Consider the following 18,978-nt stretch of genomic DNA (forward strand, 5'->3'; position numbering starts at 1 on the left):
GAAGTCGATTGTGTAAGGTTTTGGGCCTTAAGGAGGCAAAGTTTAGTCCTTGTGGAAGGAGGTAATGATAGTTAACAGATTTTACCCTTGAATTGTGTTTTGGGCCGAAGGGTAGAAAGGGAAAAGTCATAGGTCGGGTCCTTGCATGTAATGTAACGTCCCAAAAATCCAAGGTAAAATTTTCGTTTTTAAAACAATAAATCAAACAAACGAGTTGTTCCAAAACCGATCAAAGTGAATATATTATTTAAACATCAGAGTAATATCATTAATTGCCAATGTGGAAAACTCTGGGGGATGCTGTGCAGTCACGTTGGTCCCTTCCCTTTCGAACCGAAAGTACTTGAAACCATAAATATTAAACCATAAGCCAAAGCTTAGTGAGTTCCCTAAAATACCACATACCATAATATACAGGTGTCATGGGCTACCCCCATGGTCTTTCGTTGCAATGTCGAGGGCCAAATCCCGGTCTTACATAAAAGTGTCATGGGCTACCCCCATGGTCTTTCCTTGCAATGCCGAGGAACAAATTCTGGTCTTACGTACAAGTGTCAAGGGCCAGATCCTGGTCTTTCATACAATTGCTAGGGGCCAGATCCTGGTCATTCATACAATTGTCAGGGTCCGGATCCTAGTCTTTCATGCAAGCATCACAGAGACAACTAGCATTCCACATAACAAGTAATGAGACGACATTAAAGCCTTCGACCCATGGATATAGTGAGAAAACTCACCTCATAGTCTGAAAGAATAGTTGCACCGATCATTGATCTAAAAGCTAACTCTACTGGTCACCTATACAATTAACAGGAACCCAAATATCAAATTAGAAGTCAAAATACCCAAAATGCCTTAGGTCAAACTTGGTCAAAATCCTGGACAAAGTCAAAAGTCAACCGAGTCGACCGGCTCAGCTCAGTTGAGTACGTTCGACGTACTCAACATGTACGCGGGGCATACTACGCCTTGACTATAAGTCGAGGGGCAAACCACGTACGCGCAACGTACCCTTTGGTACACCCAATGTACACGACTGCCATCCTCCCAATCCATCAAGAGCTTAATCCTTTAAGCTCTTCCATCCAAAATCCAGATCTAACCCTCAAATGATATCCGTAACAATAAAGTTTCTAACTTTATAGTCTTGCATGGCTATTAAATCTTCATCATCCAAAAACCCTAACTTCTTAACCCATTAAGACATCCAAGATCATGCATGGAGAAAAACTAAGGACCAAGGTTGTAACGACCGAAATTTTCAAATAAATTTTTCATTTTTAATTAACCAAAATATTCTCATAAAATATGAAGTAAAAATGACAATTGTTTCCAAAATCCATAACGTTAACATTTTATTTCAAACATCAGAGTGTCCCATCAAATCAAATGGCGAAGAGTGCATGTTACGCCATCAAGCCTTGTGCTTGCCCTTAGGCTCAGATGTATCTGAAACGAATTAACAAATTGTAAGCTAATACTTAGTGAGTTCCCCAGAGCATACCACACACAACCACATAATCACATAATCTATAATAGCTTTATAAGCTACATACAACACATAAGCCATGTATACAAACATATAGGGATGTCATGGAAACCATCCAAGGTCTTACACCAAGTGTCACTGGAAACCCCCACGTGGTCTTAACTATCTGCCATGGGAACCCCTACATGGTTTTTGCTAGCCGCCACTGGAACCCCCACGTGGTCTTGGCTAATTGTCGTGGGAACCTCCACACGTTTACACCAACCATAGAAATATCATACGAGCTAAACATGTAAACATACTAGGAAGTCGTGGAAACCCTCCAAGGACTTATACCAAATGCCATAGGAACCTCCTCATGGTCTTAATATACTGCCACGGGAACCCCTCGGGGAATTCCATACAAATGTCATAGCGACGTATCACATAATCAACTATCAATCCATATATCATGAAATAGACCGGCCTTGGTGCCTTGGACCCATTGGTATGGTGAGAAGACTCACCTCTCAAGAAATGCTGAGCTGATAAGATAAGTCCCAACTTGCAGCTCCAACTCAAGTGTCAACAATCATCATGTGACAACTTGTCAAAATCCCGAAATACTAGAAATACCCTTAAGGTCAAACTTGGTCAACCCTGGTCAATGTCCAAGTCAACAGTCAAAGTCAACAGTCCATGTTGACCCCAACTCATCTAGTGCATCTAGCAACTCGTCGAGTTCCTTCGGTATCCAAAAAACCAGGACAAACCCTAACCAACTCGCCGAGTTGTCCTATCAACTCGTCGAGTTCACTAAATATCCAGTATAGGGGAAACCCGATCCAACTCGTCGAGTTACCAGAGCAACTCGTCGAGTTTTTTGCCTTCTTTACACATTCAGATGATACGCCGATTACAGGTACTCTAGGGCTTAGATCTAAGATCTTAAGGTGTCTAGAAGGATAAAGTTTCCAACTTTATCATCGGGAACCACTCTGAATGCTCTAAAGCCCTTAACAAAGGTTGGAAAAGTTAAAAGTTTAGCCATGTGGTTCAAGACTCAAGGGATCTGGAATCCCTTCTTTCCAGAAGAGTTTCTAATCCTCAAAACGTTGCAAAGATGGAGACTTTATGGACATGCATGTCCAATGCATGTCTTGAAGTCAAAGTGGCCAAAGAGGGAAAATGTACCCTAAAACCCATGCATGGCATCCATGCTTGACCAAAAGCTAGATCTAGCCCATTATGGGGCCATTTTTCCCTCGAGATTCATAAAGTTGCAAACTTTATGAACCTCATGCATGCAATCAACAAGAATGATAGGGAATGAAGAGCAAACTCAAGATCTAGCCATACTTCAAGATAAAAATCGAATCTTGAATGCTTACAATAGTCCACAAGACGGTCAAGCTCAAGAGTGAGGGCTTTGTTTATTGGATCTTCTCCTTTTTCTCACTATATTCTTCTTCTTAAGCTCTAAAAGTCACTTTAGCTCACAATATGAGAGAAAATGGAGATTAGGGTTTAGCATAGACGTTCTTAGGGTTTGGAGGCTGATGGAAGGTCAGCCTAAAGGTTTTACGGAGATTATATATGATGTAAAACCTAAAAATTAGGATTTCCCTTTACATCGCCTACTCGTCGAATTGGGCCTTCCAACTCGTCGAGTAAGTCCTAAATTCTGCGTCTCACAAATGAACTCTACTCGACGAGTTGGAGCTTCCCAACTCGTCGAGTTCTAGACTAAAAACCTAAAATTCAAAAAGAAATTTGATACCTGACACGAGCGTTACAAAGGTCACAATAAGCCACATTGCCCACTCAGGCGATAATCCTGAACGGACCAATATATCGGGTCCCTAACTTGCCCCTCTTTCGGAACCTGATGACTCCCTTCCATGGTGACACCTTCAATAACACGAAGTCTCCCGCCTGGAACTTATGGTCCGATTGACGCCGGTCAGCATAACTTTTCTGATGGCTCTGCGCGACTCGCAGCCAGTCACGCACCTGCTGAATCAACCCGGTAGTCTTGAGCACTACCTCGGTGCTCCCCATGAATCGGTGTCCAACCTCGCCCCAACAAACGGGGTCCTACATCTTCTACCATACAAAATCTCAAACGGATGTCGGTCGATACTAGCATGATAACTATTGTTATATGAAAACTCTGCTAGTGGGAGGTATGTATCCCAACTTCCTCCAAAATCCAACACGCATGCCCGAAGCATATCCTTGAGTGTCTGGATCGTCCTCTCGCTCTGTCCATTTGTCTAGGGGTGGTATGTCGTGATGAAATGCAACTGAGTCCCCAGTTCCTTGTGGAACTTCTTCCAGAATCTAGATATGAATCGAACATCCCGCTCAGAGACTACTGACACTAGCACCCCGTGCCTAACCACCACCTCCCGCACGTAAATATCCGCTAATTTCTCCGCGCAGATGCTCTCGAAGATCGGAATAAAGTGGGCACTCTTCGTCAATCTATCCACAATAACCCATATGGCATCCACACCCCTTTCTGCCCTCGGTAATTCCGTGATGAAGTCCATGGTGATCTCTTCCCACTTCCACATGGGAATGGGTAGCTGTAACATCCCAATTTTCAAGGCCAAAAATTATGTTTTAATTATGTTAATTGTAAAACAGTTTACTGAAAAACATCACCAATATCATATCAATCCATAATCCCATAAGTAAAATGTCATAAAATATGTCGTGGAATAATAATAATGTCAGAGTACAATCCCAAGAATCTCATAATACGGAAATCTGGTGTGCGTGTGATGTGTAGCTACCGCGCCGACTCCTTCCCCTTTGCTGAAGAGGTACCTGAAACAATGACTGAAAACTGTAAGCACGAAGCTTAGTGGGTCCCCCCATCACACCACATACCATACATAACACATACTGCCAGGCATATTTGGGTGCCCGACCTACCCTGTTGAGCATACCGGGGTGCTCAACCTACCCCTGCTAGGTATACCGGGGTGCCAAACTTACCCGTGTCAGACATACCGGGGTGTCCAACCTACCCCTCCGGTCTATCTCAACTGGTTACGGGGACTATTTCACCTCCTATTACTACCACATAAAAGCATAACATAATCATGCTGTCAGGCATACCGGGGTGCCAAACCTACCACATGGCCCTATCGACCGGATACGGGGACTATTCCCCCTACTACCACTATCACATACATTATATCATACTAACACATAAAACATAACAGATAGTGACAAACCAGATAATTATCACGAAGACAATTATCTCAACTACAATCAACTACTAATGGGCGGGCATTCCTGCATTCGGCCCACTTCTATTGGAAGGTAACTCACCTCGTAAAGCTGAGTGTCGAATCTCACGAAAAGTAATCTCTAACAGTTGCTCCAATGACTCCCGGCTACCGTAATCATAATAACACTCAATCAGAATTTATAACATTACTTAGGGTAAAATGACCATTTTACCCCCTTGGCATAACTTAAAATATTCTTAAGTTCCAATTCTAACTTATTAAATCCAATGCACCCATGGCCCATCAAGGCTCCCTAAGGGTCCACTAATGGCCCAATTTTCTAAATTGGGCCCAACCCTTCAAATGGGCCTTTTCACAATTCTCATAAGTCCTTAGCTTAAAATGAAATAATCTTGAGTGGCCTAATATGGCCTAAAAGGCTCAATGATTCTATTTCCAAATTCCCAGGCCCATAAGTATACTCCAGATTGGGCCACATGACCCAACAGTCCATGCCCAGTCCCTTAAGGACCAAAAGTCCAATATAGCCACTCTATATGCGTACGCGTGGCATACCTGGCACGTACGCCCAACGTACGCTGGCCTTGACCAAAACGGAGAGTTGACCCAGTACGCGCAGCGTACCAGGGTGTACGCTTAGCGTACTGGCCGGCTTTCTTGGCACTTCATTTGTGACTTAATCCATTAAGTCTTTACATCCAAAATGTAGTTCCAGGTCCTTTAAGACCTCCTAATCCATAAACTCACAAACTTTATGTGCTTACATGCATGGTTGGGGTCAACACATGATTTTGGTCTTTTTAACAAGCTTTATGACCATCAAACACTTGCATGGTTATGGCTTAACCATCAAGGTCCGATTTTTATGACTTATAGTGCCTCTAAGCACCCAAAAGGATAGCTATTATGGTCTGAAATCATAAAGATGCAAGAAGCCTCAACAATGGAGTCCAAAAGTGACCTTAAACACTCCCATAAACAAATCTAAGCATACAATGGCCAAGTATGGAACTTGATACCTCAAAAGAGTCAGAAATGATGCCAATCTCCTGGATCTACAAGCTCTTGGTGGATCCTTGCTTCTTCTTCAAGCTCCTTTCTCTTCCAAAGCACCAAAACTACACCAAGATACTCTCAAATGGCTTCCAAATCACAAAGATACACAAATAGGGGTTAGGGTTTTCGTGGTGGGTGTATAGAGATGAGAGGGAGGCTAGACCAAAGGCATAAGATCCTTTAATAGGGGTCAAACCCTAAAAGTTAGGGTTTTAGAACCTGCACGTGTACGCTGCGCGTACCCTTTGGTACGTTGGGCGTACGTGCATGGCCTCCCCGCCCCAACCTCTTGAGTACGTTGTGCGTACTAGGCAGGGTACGCCCCGCGTACTGTCTTTCATAGCCCAAAACTTAAGGCCCAACAATCCTGACCCAAACCAACAATAACCCATTAATCAATAAAATAAATAATATTAATACCTGCAAATCCTGGATGTTACAAATCTCCCCCACTTGAATTAGACTTCGTCCTCGAAGTCTGTTGTTGCCACTGAAAATAACTCGGGGTAGTGCTCCCTCATCTCGTCCTCCGGCTCCCACGTCCATTCTGAACCCTTGCGGTGCTGCCACTGCACCTTCACCACATCTACCTCCTTTTTCCTCAGCGCCTTCGTCTTACTATCTAGAATGGCTATCGGTCGCTCGATGTAGTTCAGGCTGTCATCCACCTGAATATCCTCGAGAGGCACCACCGTCGAGTCGTCTACCAGGCACTTCCGCAGCTGGGAGGCGTGGAAAGTACTGTGAATCTGGCTAAGCTCGGCTGGCAGATCCAGCCTATACGCCACCTTGTCCGCTCGGGCTGCAACTCTGAAAGGGCCAATGTACCTGGGGCGCAACTTGCCTCACTTCCTGAACCGGATGGAACCTTTCCAATGTGACAGCTTCAGGAGAACCATATCCTCGACCTGGAATTCCAGGTCCGAATGGCGCTTGTCGGCATAACTTTTCTGCCGACTCTGAGCAGTCTGAAGCCTGCTCCGGGCCTGTTGGATCCTCTCTGTGGTCTTGAGTACCACTTCGGTACTCCCCATGACCCTCTGCCCAACCTCACCCCAGTATATCGGGGTCCTGCACTTCCTCCCGTATAACATCTCGAAGGGAGGACTATTAATACTCGCATGGTAGCTATTGTTGTAGGAAAACTCTGCCAAGGGAAGGTAGGTATACCAGCTACCACTGAAGTCTAATACGTACGCCCGCAGCATATCCTCCAATGTCAGGATGGTCCACTCGCTCTGACCATTCGTCTGTGGGTGGAAAGCAGTACTAAAGTGCAGACGAGTACCCAACTCGTCATGAAATCTCTTCCAGAATCTGGAAGTAAAGCGCACGTCTCTGTCAGAAATCATGGAGACTGGCACTCCGTGTCGGGCTACAACCTCTCGAATATAGATATCGGGCAGCTTCTCAGCCGAAATGCTCTCCTGGATCGGTATGAAATGGGCATTCTTGGTTAACCGATCCACGATGATCCATATGGAATCCACTCCCCGTGCAGTCCTGGGAAGCTTGGTGATGAAATCCATGGTAATATCTTCCCATTTCCACATGGGGATGTCCAACGGCTGCGTATTTCCGTGAGGCCGCTGATGCTCCGCCTTGACCTTCCTGCAGGTCAGGCACCTCTCTACGTACTAGGCTACATCCCGCTTCATGCAGGGCTACCAATAATCAGGACGAAGATCTATGTACATCTTCGTCGCCCCGGGATGGATAGAAAATCGTGATTTGTGGGCCTCATCCATCAAAATCTGCCGTACTCCTCCCCAGTACGGAACCCAGACCCTCCCGTGCAGGGTCAGCATCCCATGGCTATCATAGTCAAATGAGGCCACCTGGCCTACGATTTGCTCGCACTTTCGGCGCTCCTCCTTCAAACCCTCGACCTGCGCCTCTCGGATCTGCTCCAACAGCGGAGTCACTACCGTCATCCTCAAACAAATATCTCTGATCGGGTTTGCCTTGCGAATGAGCGTGTTGGCCACAACGTTGGCCTTCCCCGGGTGATAAAGGATCTCACAATCGTAATCCTTCACCACATCTAGCCACCGACGATGCCTCATGTTCAGATTCGGCTGATCCATGAGGTACCTCAAACTCTTGTGGTCCGTGTAAATGGTATATCGGACCCCATAGAGGTAGTGTCGCCAAATCTTGAGAGCGAAGACAACTGCCCCCAACTCCAAATCGTGTGTCGGGTAGTTCGCCTCGTGAGGCTTCAGCTTCCTCGAAGCGTAGTCGATGACATGTCCTCTCTTCATCAACATCGCGCCCAGACCTGAAATGGACGCCAAATCTTGAGAGCGAAGACAACCGCCCCCAACTCCAAATCGTGTGTTGGGTAGTTCGCCTCGTCAGGCTTCAGCTGCCTCGAAGCGTAGGGGATGACATGTCCTCTCTGCATCAACACCGTACCCAAAACTGAAATGTACGCGTCACAGTACACCACAAAATCCTCCATGCCCTCTGGCAGGGCGAGGATCAGTGCCTCGCATAGCCTCTGCATCAAAGTCTCGAACGCTGCCTGGTGCTCAGGCCCCAGCGAAAGACCATGACTTTCTTCGTCAGTCGGTTCAAGGGTACGGCTATCTTGGAGAAGTCCTGAATAAATCTTCGATAGTAGCCCATCAATCCTAGGAAACTCCGAATCTCTGATGGAGACTTCAGAACCTCCCATCTCATCATGGCCTCTACCTTGACCAAGTCGACCAAAATACCGTTTTGGTTGACAAGGTGCCCAAGAAACTGCACCTCGCGTAACCAAAACTCACACTTGGAGAACATGGCGTACAAGCTCTCCCCCTCAGGGTATCCAAAACCTCTTGCAAGTTCTCCTTATGCTGCTCCTACGTCTTACAGTAAACCAAGATATCATCAATGAAAACTATCACAGACCGATCCAACATAGGTCTGTATACGCGGTTCATGAGGTCTATGAACGCGGCAGGAGCATTGGTGAGCCCGAAGGGCATCACCACGAACTCGTAGTGGCCATAGCGAGTTCGGAAAGCAGTTTTCTGTACATCCTCATCTCTGACCCTCATCTGATGGTAGCCTGACCGCAAATCTATCTTGGAAAACCAAGATGCCCCTTGGAGCCGGTCAAAGAGATCATCAATCCTCAGGAGTGGGTAACGGTTCTTCACCGTTACCTTGTTCAGCTCCCGGTAGTCTATACACATCCGATGCGACCCGTACTTCTTCTTCACAAACAGAATCGGGGCTCCCCAGGGCGAACTGCTCGGTCTAATGAATCCCTTGTCTAACAGCTCCTGCAGCTGTGTAGACAACTCTTGCATCTCGGGAGGAGCCGACTGATACGTGCCTTGGCTATCGGAGCCGCACCAGGGACCAATTCGATCCTGAACTCTACATGTCTCTCTAGTGGTATTCCAGGTTGATCCTCTGGGAATACATCCGCATACTCTCACACCATTGGCACATCACTCACAGTCGCCTTACCCGCCTCCCGGGTATCCATAACGTAGGCGACATACCCTGCGCAACCCTGCTGTAGGTAGCGCCAAGCCCTGGCTGCTGAGCAAAGGGTTGGTCCTCGATGTGGTCTCTCACCCTGAATCATCAGCTCTCCCCCACTTGGGTCCTGAATCGGACCAACTGCTGCGCCCAGGCGATCACTGCCCCATTGGGGCTCAACAAATCCATACCTATAATAACCTTGTTCCCACGCAACGGAATGGGAACCAAGTCTACCAGGTAGCGCTCCTCATACAGCCTCATAACACAATCTCTAAAAACCTCTGATGCCCGTACTGATCGGTCGTCTGTAATCTCGACCTCTAGAGGTCAATCCAACATGTCCGAAGACTCAGGGAACCTCTTGTTAAGGGCAAGAGAGACAAATGATCGGGTAGCTCCCAAATCAAAAAACACCTGAACTGGATTACCGTTCACATGGAACGAACCTAAACAGCACATAAAACATATATATATATATATATATATATATATATATATATATATATATATATATATATATATATATATATATATATATATATATATATATATATCGTAAGCAACATAAAATAAGAGCTTGGGAGAAGAAAACATACCCGTCACTGTTGGATTAGTGTCTAAGTCCATAACTATAATTGGTATGTACATGACCCGATTTGGCATGGTCCATTTGGGTTGCATGGCATCGGAACAATTGGATAGACAAAATGAGAAAAATGATACTTATGATTTATATTAATATATTATAAGTTCTAATATATTAATATGGAATCATATTATTTAATTAGTATTGATCAATAATTAATTTAGTGATAAAAAAGGAACTAACTAAATATGGACTCTTATATATATAGGATGGGCCAAGTTCATTTAGGTTGGGCTAAGCTTTCATGGATAGTCCATGGAGTGTTTAACCCATGGATCCTATGGAAATGAAAGGTCATGGGTATTAGGGTTTACATGAATGTAACCCTAATCCTCCACACTATATAAAGAGGTCCCTAGTTCATGAAATGGGCACTAGTGTGTGTACACAAGAGGGCAAAACCGATTTTGGTGCTAGTATCCTTATTCTCAAGTTATTCCAAGGGTTCTTGGTGTTGTGTGAACCATTTGAGGTGCAACACTTGGGGCACTAAGCTCTTAAAGGTTCAAGACTTCAAGCTTCATCAAAAGGTATGTCATTCTACTAGATTCTTGTATTGTATATACTTCTTATTATGCTAGTTAGGATGAAACCTTGGAATATAGAATATTTTCATGTATCATAGAGAAAACATAGATCCAAGGTTTATAGGGTTGCATGTACACAATAGGAGTGTTATAATGCTTAAAACCCAACAATGGTATCAGATCCAAGGCTTTTCTTTCATTGTACTTGATGCAAATTGTTGAAAAAAGCTTGAAAAAAATCGATTTTCAGGGTTCTGGACAGCGAACTCGCCGAGTCCACTGGGTGACTCTCTGAGTCGCATGATTTTGCCTTTGACTCTACGAGTCCACTGATGGACTCGCTGAGTCCAAGCACAAAACTGACAAAATCGATGAGTTTGTTCATGAACTTGACGAGTTGGTGCTCCAGAGTGCAGATTTTCGAGTTTTAGTGTTGGAATTAGTCTAGAATCATTACCTTAAACTGTTTTGGACTTATAAAACCTGTTTTTGGATGTGGTAATGATTATGGTAAACCAATTTTAAGGTTATTATCAAAAATTTGAGTTTTATATGTGTTTATATGATTCTTGAAATTGTTGATATGATTGTTCATACACTTATGAGTTTTGGTAGATCATAGGAATTATTTGCATTAGTTAATTCTTGATCTAAATGTTTTTTTAATGGAGTCCATAATTTGTCCTCAAGTTATGGATTACCAAAAGTCATTTCTTTTAAGGATCCACTAAAATCACATAGGTTACATAATTGAAGAGTCTTTCTCATAAATAGTTTTATGGACTCCATAACTTGTCCTCAAGTTATGGATGTTCAAGAGTCTCTTCATTAAAGTTTTTTAAAACCTTAATTAAACTCATAAGTTATGAAAATCCAAAAGTTTTTGAATTGTTCAAAACTTGCCCTCAAGTTTTGGAATTTGTAAAGTCTCATACACACTTTAATTCCAAACCCTAGAGTTTTAAAAGTTAAAATTCAACCATTATACTTTATCGTATTATAAGTTAATAATATATATATATATATATATATATAAGAGCAAGTCAGTCTTACCGTTAGTAGGCCTCATTCATGAAGCCGGTCTATAAGGGGGTATAAGGTTACTGCCTATAAAATGGCAGTTTAATGGGTGTCCACTCTCACCCACCGCTTCCTTGACTGGTGGAGGGTCGTTAGCCGAACGGGTAGGACAAGACTATAATTCTCCCTTCATTAAAAGTATAATGATAAATACCAAGTAACTAAACACTTATAAATTCCCAATCTTAGTTACTTAGGAAAATGTGAATTTGGTGCTAACCTATGAAATTACACTTTGCACCTTGCTTAAGTCGTTAGTGGAGCGTGTGTGGTTAATCGGCACACTAACTTGGATTTAACAAGGTTTACAAAGGGTGGCTTAACGTTTATCATAGATCGGTGGAGCGCGTGTGGTTAACCGGCACATCGATTAGGTGATAAAAATTAAGAGTACCAAGTATATTTGCATGGTTATCCACACCTTGTTTTGTGATCCTCGGCATCCCAGTCACAAAACTTGAGAGGGCACAATCGAGATTGAAACATGTCATTGAAAATTTCAATGAATCTCAAAAGATCTAGGAGTTTCATACCAATTAAAACCTAATTCCTATTTCGTTTTTCATGGTGGAAATTGGTGAATCGTCATTCGCCTACCTTCAAATATTTTGTATCTTGGATTACAGCATCCCTCTTCCAAGTTATAAAATATTATGTTGGGTCCTAGCCTTATTATTTCATATTGGGTGTTATATTAAGGACATAAATCAACTAACTTGATTTTCTCCCATTGTAGATGTCTGGTTCAGACAATTATGATCTTCCCAAATCTATTGGAACAAGTTTTCATAATGAAGATGATGTTCCGTGGTTGGATAATAGAAATCATACTTCTCTTCCTCCACCTCCTCCAATTATCCTCCATAACCCACAAGTTCTTGAATAGTTCAAGGTCACTCAAAACCTATTGGCAAGCAAAGTCTATGTGTGCTCACCTCTTGGAGATGAAGTCACATATTGACAAGCCGAGAGAGTTGGGTGTCAAAGTCTTGAGGAAGTTGGTTGTTGACTAGGTTCTTCAATCACTTTCTAAGTCACATAGTGACTTCCTTTAGGACTACTATATGACAGACCATGACATGACCTTAATGATCTTACATATTTGCTTGATGCTGCTGAATCAGCAATGATTTAGAGCACTGGTAAAGAAAATTTGATTGGAAGATCGACTTCCCAAACTTCCATGGACATTGACAATGGTAACATTGGAAATCCAGAAAAGCTTTCTCTTCCCAATGGAAAGGGATCGGCCATAGTCAACTCGGTTGACCAAATGGTAAAGAGAAAGGCTAAGTATGAGATTGTCCCGTGTACCATTCCCAAAGGGTCCATATGTTTCTATTGCCAAAGGAAGGGGCATTGGTTGCAAAGCTGCCCTATTTACCTGAAAGTACACTATGATGGTAAAAGTCAAAGTTTGACTCTACTTGGGGTAAAGTTCACTATCTAACTCTATTAAGTTCCTATTTGAGATTCTTATGCATGATGTGACTAGGTCACATGTTGATGTTTTAAGAATCAAAGAAAATAGGAAGCTTAAAGGAAGAATATGCTGATTCTGATCGCGAAGATGGATTTCGATCGCATGATTTGGTGATTAGAATTTTGAGCTGTTGCTTAAGATTTATGATATTTTGCTTAGGAATAGATAACAACAAGTTTTCATATGCATTTGCATTGTAAGGATAAGTTTTCCTCAAGTTTTAAAATAAAAGGAAAAAGTTTTAATTTTATTTATTTTAAAATTCCTTACAATGGCATTTGTGGAAAAATAAATTGTTGTTTATATGATTCCATTGATAGCAATATTGGAAAATGGATTTGATTCTTTCGTTTGTGGTAGTGTCGTAATTTACCAAATAAGGAAAGATTCTCATCACCTAAGTTTCAATTGGATAGAAACTTAGAATCATGCAACTTGTGTTGTATGATGAATGAGAATTTTTCATCTTTGGGAAATTAAGACTAATTCCTTGATCACATATATATCTGATTCAAGAGAAGGATTAGGGGATCAGGTATACTTGAGTGTGCACTGGTCAGGTCCACCACAGAGAACGATAAGACTATTCGTCATGATTTACTAAAGTTTAGTAAATATGGTTATACTTACAAGTTTAAGTGTAATTCTGAAACATTGGAAAAGTTTCAATGTATGGCAGAACGAATGAGAAGAATCAAATTAGGCAGAAAGATAAAAGTTTCTCCAATCTGAAAATATGGGAGAGTACTTTAGTATCATGTTTTATGATCATCTTAATTATTATGAAACCATATCACAATTCATCCTCTAAGGACATCTTAGTGCATTCCTATGGCTAAGAAGAGGAATCTTGAATTGTTGAAATGGTTAAATCAAGAAGATGAGTCATACTTCATTCCAAAACAATTCTTAGAGTAATACACCAAGATTGTAACTTGAGTGACATATCTTAAAGAAGGTTTATAACACTTGTCAAATGTAAGAGTAAAATGTGTTCTACTCTTGTACATTTGAAATTGGTAAGTTGTGATGTTTTTGATAAAACAAAGACCAACTAAGGCCAATTGTGTGAAGTGTTTGTCTTGATAAAAATCTGCACTAACCCTTGAATGTTTGCTTTGTCAAGGAATAGTTCTTGACAAGAGGAGCTTATATGTCAAGAGGTCAGTGGGAGTCTTAAAGATCTTGGAAAAGTTTCAAGAACTAATCAAGAATAAAACATGTTGGTTATCACTAGCACACGACTCGAGGTTTGTAACCTATCATGTTGACATATTCATATTTCTATGCACATTCCAGTTAAAGTTGGCTATGCATCTGAGTTCTACATGTTCTCAGTTGTTCGCATAACTACTTGGAAGCAATGGCAGGCCCTTGTGCTGCCAGGTGGCAAGATTGTAAGATTACACAAGTTCAGTCCATATGAATTTGGATTTGTCACTAACCTGGTCTTGTGGTTATGGTTTTGATAAATTCACATGGATAGGAACACATACACCATAAAATCTAAGTGTCATAAGGTTTCTCTCCGATTCATGAAAATGATGGTGAGGAAATGCTTTCACTAAGTAGATTTTAAGTAGATAGCAATTGTGATATTTGCATTCTCAAAGTCGTTTGTGGAGCGCGTGTGGGTAACCGGCACACTAACATGGACTTGTGAGAAATGGAAAAGGTCTAAACAATTGAGACTATGATTACGACATCCCTTTTCATAGTTCTAAAATTGTTTAGACACACATGTGAGCTATCTAAGGAAAGGTGTATGTTTTTTATAAAGTTTTATCAAAGCATCTCGTATCAGAAATCTGAACTTTGGTAAGAAAGTCAATAAAGTATTGATTTTTAGAAGTCCAGCTGATTTCTGAGTACATGTCAAAGCTAGTGGGAGCATAAGTGTTATTTTAGTAATCATCATGTTAGTGGGAGCATGATAATTATGATAAGTGTTGCAAGTTAGCAATGTTAATTATAGAAAACAAAAGTTTCAATTAGGAAAAGTTGTTTTGCTATAATTAAGGGAGAGGAAATTATACTTCATTTCAAATCTAAAAGCTTAGATCGTGAGATTTTAATCAAATTTAGTCAAGTATATATATGAACGTTATGTTGGAATGGTTCAACATAAGGAAATTCTATATATGGGAACATTATTTGCGTTCTAAAATTCGATTATGATTACGGCATCCCTTTTCATAATCTGAATTATGAGAACATGGCAAATAGAAATAGAAATATTATAGCAAAAGACTGGTCTAGTATCATGTCTTTATGTCAGACATCATGAATCGTGTCCCATATGCTTCGGATATAGGATCGATTGCATGTGCTATAATATTCATCCTTTCTAAATTTTCCAAATGCCCAGGGCATTAAGAGGGGAAAAGGTCTAGAATTGGATATAACTAAAATGATTAAGCAATTGTCGAGGACATCTGAGGTTCACCAAAGATTGGTTGCTCATAGACAGTTGGAAATATGGTGTAAATTTTTGGAAAGGACCATATTGACATATTCTAAAAGGAGGCAACTCTTGTTCATAAGTGATAGTTAAAATGGGAATATGGAAATGTTTCCATAGGTGGAAGTTATTCAATTTGTGTAAGATTAGAAAACTTAATGCAAGAAGGATGTTCAAAGCAATGTACTTTGAATATGAGACTTCGTTTCCATGGAATTGATCTCCATTCGAATACTCTGTAATGTCTGTTGACAAGTCTTTGTGACTTTGTGCATAATCATTACAAGAGGATCAGTGCATATAAGTTTAGAATCTAACAGATTTCGGTAAATGGCAGGAATTTGGGATTCTTACATTTACAATAAGGATTTGGGATTTTGAAATGAGAATCATTGTAATTATGTTCAATTGATCTATTCCACAAAGTAAGGATCATAGACAAACATAGTGTGCATACTTGGTGTATGTCATAACTATAGTTTGGATAAACATAGTGTGTATGCTTAGAGCATGGCATGACTATTGTTTTGATTCAAGTATAGAGTTGATTATTTGAAACATTATGCATTGAATCATGTGTAATCAATATGGTGATAAATAAAAGGTGTTTTATTTATATTCATAAGTTCTTAGACCATATTGGATTCGATTACTCTTGTGTTTCACTTTGCATGTTTTGACTTCCAGAATATCTAGGTCATTCTTTCCGATTGACTAAGTTATTCAAACCATCCACAGTCGATAATACGTTGGAAGTAGGTATTAAGGCAAGACTGTCATGAATTGGGTTTGTAGATGTCTAAGGTGTTGGACATAGCACGAGTTGCTACAACATTCATGAGTGCTCCAGGAATGAGATCCGAGTATTGGATTCAACCCATGCTCATTTGAATCACTTCATGGATTTTATCACAAGTGAATCATGAGACGATAATATCTTATATTCTTCAAACCTAGAGATATGAGTTGTTGACTATGAGTTGGTTATACATTGATTGTACGAAAACGCATTGGTAACTCGATGTTATAAAACGTGCCTTTGTGTATGATTCAACAAGTAGTAGAACAAGCATATTAGTCGAAGTTTATCCATTCCTTTTACACTTGAAGGGATAAAAGTGATATCTGTGGGCCCCTCGATGATGTAGTGATGACACCCCTAAGTGCTTGGCCAAGCCTGGACTGATTTGATTTGTTCAATTAGTCAGTCATCATAAATCGGAAATCAGGAAACAACAAATGGACATAGAGAATGATTATAATCCGTGTCTCAGTCTATATGATATCTAGAATGGAGGAATATATGATCCCTTATCTAATGCACAAGTCATTGACTAGGTCAGACTTCGACAACGGCTTTAAGCGCTACGATTGCAAGTCGGGTTTTGGAGTCATACGCAATAATAGTTTTAGACTTATCCAAGTGGGAGACTATTAGATTAGTGTATAAGTCCATAACTATAATTGGTATGTACTTGACCCGATTTGGCATGGTCCATTTGGGTTGCATGACATCAAAACAATTGGATAGACAAAATGAGAAAAAGGATACTTATGATTTATATTAATATTGTCACAGCTAGCATTTTAGCTAGGAAATTCTATTCTCATGTAATCATTCAACTATTATAAAGCATGTACTCTAAGTGAATATCACTCAATGCTCATTCAAATACATCTCTCATGTTCAACTAAGGGTTAGAAACCCTAGAAACCCCGGTTCAAGTTTGCTATGGACTAGGATTTTCTTATTGGGCCTAATGGGCCAATAAGCCTGCAATTCGACTATTTTGGGCCTAGAAACCCTAATTGGGCTCTAAATGGACCCACATTCATAAAAACCTGACATTTTGGGCCATTGGGCCTAAAATGGATTAGTTTACCTCTAATGGGCCTTGTTGGGCCATAAATGATTCCATTTACCGTAATGGACCTGAAACCACCTAATGGACTTTCATTGGGCCGTGAACCATCCTAAGGGACCAATGGGCCGAAAAATATTATTGGGTCTATGAAATTCGATCAAAGACAAGGATTTGAACCCAAAATCATTTTTCCTTCACTCCATTTGGCCCATTCTCGGCCCATGTGTAAAAAAAAGATCTTATGGTGCCACCTCAAGATTGCATGGTGGTCTTCCATGCTAAACATCCTCCAAGTAAACACCAATCTCATGCATCAAGGCTTCCATCACATCTAACATCTTTCCTCTCTTTCTCTCTTTTCTTCCTCTCGGCCAAACCACTCTCCTCACCACTTCATTTCTTTCAAAAATCTCTTAAGAAACTCTCTCTAGAAAACCTCCTTCCTCCTCCAAAATTTCGAAGATCTAGAGTTGTTTCAAGAGGATTCTCCACCAAAATCATCAATCCTTGGTAAGATCTTGTAAACTTAAGTTGGTTTACTTCATTTTTTAGCTAAATCAGTCTTTATCAACACATGTTTTCGTGATTTTGCTTCCTAGAACTTATTAAGTTCGAAATCCACTCAAGAAAGCTTGCTAAAGGCCGAGATCTTTCCATTACTTCTTCACAACCGAGATCATCAACCCATTATGAGTTCATACCCCCTTGTTTTCAGTTTTTACGTGTTTTTGGGGGGAGAATACAAGTGTTTATGTGTAGATCTATGTATTTATGCATGTTATGTGTGATTTTCTTGGCTTATGTTGTGATTATGTGATAAAACTTGATGAATCTAGAAAACTCTAACAAAAATGGGTGAGATTCCTAAACTAAAACACTCTAATCATCATACTACAAAGATAAAAGTGTTATACATGCCTAAGATGTGAAAAACAAAACAAAAATCTTGTAAAATGATCATTTTTGACAAGTAAACAAAAGATTGGGATAATTGTGACACTTACGATTTTGTAAGGATCAAAAGGGTCACATTTGTATAAAAATGAGTTTTTATAACAATCATACCTTCTAAAGGACCAAAAGTGGAAAGTTTTACATTATGGGCCTTAATTTGGGCCTTACGGCTTTTTGGGCCCAAATTGCAAAAATATAAATTTTTATGGACTAATATGTTATTTGATCAAAACTTGAGTCAAAAATGAAAACTTACAAATTTAGGGGCTAAATGACACTTATATAAAAATTAGGCCAAAAATGTTAATTTTATAAAATTTGGGCCGCAATTGTCATTTATAGCAAATAAGGGCTGAAAATGACACTTTTATAGAATAAGGGCTGAAAATGCCATTTTTATCAAATAATGGCTGAAATTGTAAAATCTTATATAAATGGGCTGAAAATGTCCATAAATGTATTTTTGGGGCGAAATTGCAAATTATTACAAATTTGGGCCGAAAATACAAAGTTTTATAAATTAATGGGCTAAAATGTTATTTTAACCAAAATGGGCCAAAAATGTCATTTTATAGGAAATAAGTCATTAAAAATATATTTAGGTTTTAAGGGACCTAAAGTGTAAGTTTTACAAAAATAAGTCCAAATTGTAAAGTTTTGACGTAATGGACTAAAAATATCCTTATAGC

This window comes from Lactuca virosa, chromosome 8 (genome assembly GCF_052849685.1).
Source record: "Lactuca virosa cultivar CGN04683 chromosome 8, Lactuca_virosa_CGN04683_v6, whole genome shotgun sequence".
Taxonomy (NCBI): domain Eukaryota; kingdom Viridiplantae; phylum Streptophyta; class Magnoliopsida; order Asterales; family Asteraceae; genus Lactuca; species Lactuca virosa.